Raw genomic sequence first — 2784 nt, 5'->3', positions numbered from 1 at the left:
AGTTTGTGAGTATATGAGTGTGTGAGTGTACAGTACTGTGCAGTACTGTGTGTGTGTGCCTGTGTGAGAAAGTGTGCGTTTATGTGCATATTCGGACCATTTGCACCTGAGTTGGAGATAGCATGCCCTCTTGTCCAGTAAATACTTTGGTGTATATTTACAAAAAGAAAGGGCATTCCTTTACATAACCATAACACAGTATCAACATTAGTAACTTTAACATTAATACCATACTATTGTTCAATCCACGGATCATATTTACATTTTATCAGTACTCCCATAAAGTAATGCCCTTTATAACTATGCTTACATTTTTAGGTTTCTTTAACTTTGGACATCTCCATGGTTTTGTGTGTGACTTGATTCGGCATTTTTGAGGAGTGCCAGCCAATTCACTTGATTGAATATTTAACCATTTGACTTTGAACATTTGAGTATCTAAATAAATAGTGGTAGGCTCTGGTCCCAAGTAAGACAGAGGGAGGCTACTTCATCTCTCTCTTGGAATGTGGCCATAAAACCTGGGCAAATACACAGGGCAGCTTCTGAGGACCCTGAAAAGTGAATCATGGAAGGATACCAGAATGCAAAGCACCACTGAACAGGAGGTGAATTCATCATGATTTTAAAATCTCTATTCCTTCTTCTGCCGGACCTGGCTGTAGGCACAGTGACAGAAATGCACATCAGAGCAGGGCAACTGAAGTCCCAGCTTTGTCATCAGAAAGCAAGTTTTAGGTTAAAGAGAATTGAGCAGAGAATACAGAGAGTTCCCTTTCTGTCTTTTTCTTTTGCATTAATGTAGTATATTTGTTACACTTGATGAGCAGCAGTATTGATACATAATTATTAACTAAAATCCATAGGTTACATTGGGGCTGAGTATTGGAGTTGTGTATTCCATGGATCTGGCAAATGTACCACATCATGTACCTATCACCATAGTATCACACACAGTAGTTCATAGCCCTAAAAATCCCTGTGCTTCACCTGTTTACCCCTCCCTCCCTTCCTCAGGCACCCCCCCCCAACTACTGCTTTTTTTTTTTTTCCCACTGTCTCCATAGTTTTGCCTTTTCCAGAATGTCATATAGTTAGAATCATCCAGCACATAGTTTTTTTTTCAGGTTAACTCCTTTCTTCAGCGATATGTATTTAAGGTCTCCCCATGTCTTTCCATGGCTTTATTATTTCTTTTTAGCACTGAATAATATTCCATCATACTGATATATCACACTGTTTATCCATTAAAGGACATCTTGGTTGCTTCCAAATTTTGGCAACTGTGAATAAAACTGCTATAAACATGTATGGGCAGGTTTTTGGGTGAACATAAGTTTTCAACTCACTGGGTAAATGCCAAGGAGTACCATTTGCTGGATCATATGGTGAGGGTATATTTTATTTTGTAAGATACTGCCAAGCCCCCTTCCAGGGCAGCTGTACCATTTTGCATCCCCACCTGCAAAGGATGGGAGTTCCTGTTGCTGCACATCCTCACCAGCATTTGGTGTTTTCAGTGCTTGGGATTTCAGCCACAGAGGTAATTTTTAAAGTGCAAATTTCTCAATAATGTGTTAAAGTTTTATCAGTCATTTATATGTGGTGTGAATGTGACTCATAGATCATCTTTTAGGGCAGCTTTACTAGGAGAAGAGAGCAGATTAACACTGAGGAAGAAAAGGCCCAGAAAGGAAGGCTGTGGCCATGAGGACCTGCTCAAGGAGGCATGGTTGCACTTGGCGGGCTAAGCCCAATCTCCCCAAAGTTGCCTCTGGTCCTGAAGGTTTTTGGCCTTGCTAACTGCAACAAAACTCTCTCACCCCACTTCCAGCCCTGGCCTTGCCTTTTTTTACATTTCTTTCAATTCATACCCGAAGCCCAAATAAACTGCAATACTGATGATCTGTTGGGTTATGGCTGGAATATCCATCAGTCAGAGGAAGAAACTGCAGAGAATTTCATATAAAGAATTTTACCATGTTACCACAGGGAGCCTGGGTGGCTCAGTTAACTGATCGTCTGACTCTTGATTTCGGTGCAGGTCATGATCTTGGTTGTAAGATGGGGCCCCCTGTCCGGCTCTGCAGTCCGACTGAATCTCCCCCCTGCTCTCCCTAAAACAAAAAACAAACAAACAAAAAGAGTTTTAACCAATGTCACAGAACTGAAGGGGCAAAGGGGACCCTAAGGTATCACAGAGGCGGTGACAGCAGAAGCAGCGGGGCCCCTTGAGTGTGGGATTCAACAGGAAGAGGTCACAGTGGTCAACCCCAGGGTGTTGGGTGGCTGCGCGCCTCAGGTCTGGGCTCAGTGCTGCAGGCTCCCCGGGTACAGCGCGCGCTGCTCTTGGGTGCTGGATGGCCAGGGGCCGCAGCTGCTGCTCCGGGGTGGGGTGAGGAAGCTCTGCCGCCCTTCCCGGAGCCCCCTCCAGGCAGGCCCCCAGGAGCAGTTGGCCAAGCCAGGTCGGGCTTTGCAGAGCCCTAGCCTCTTGTGGCAGGAGAGGAGTTGGTCCTGGGGGCCCTCTCCCCCTCGGCTGTGACAAGTCCCAACCGTATTCTAGCAGTGGCCTGGCAGTCAGTGGGCCTGGGCCGGGCCCTGTGGCCCCGACACAGGCAGGTCTGGAATCTCTGGCCACCGTCCCCGAGGAGGCGGAGCCTTGACCGAGCTGGATTCCCCAAAGCCCCGAGCAGTTCGGCTACCGTCACAGCCGGGGTCGCTTTGCTTTCTTTTTTTGATTTTTATTTTTTTAATTTTTATTTATTTATGATAGTCACACACAGA

Source organism: Vulpes lagopus, chromosome 18, assembly GCF_018345385.1.
Source record: "Vulpes lagopus strain Blue_001 chromosome 18, ASM1834538v1, whole genome shotgun sequence".
NCBI lineage: Eukaryota > Metazoa > Chordata > Mammalia > Carnivora > Canidae > Vulpes > Vulpes lagopus.
The sequence above is the reverse complement of the archived record's forward strand: the minus strand, read 5'-3'. Positions refer to the sequence as shown.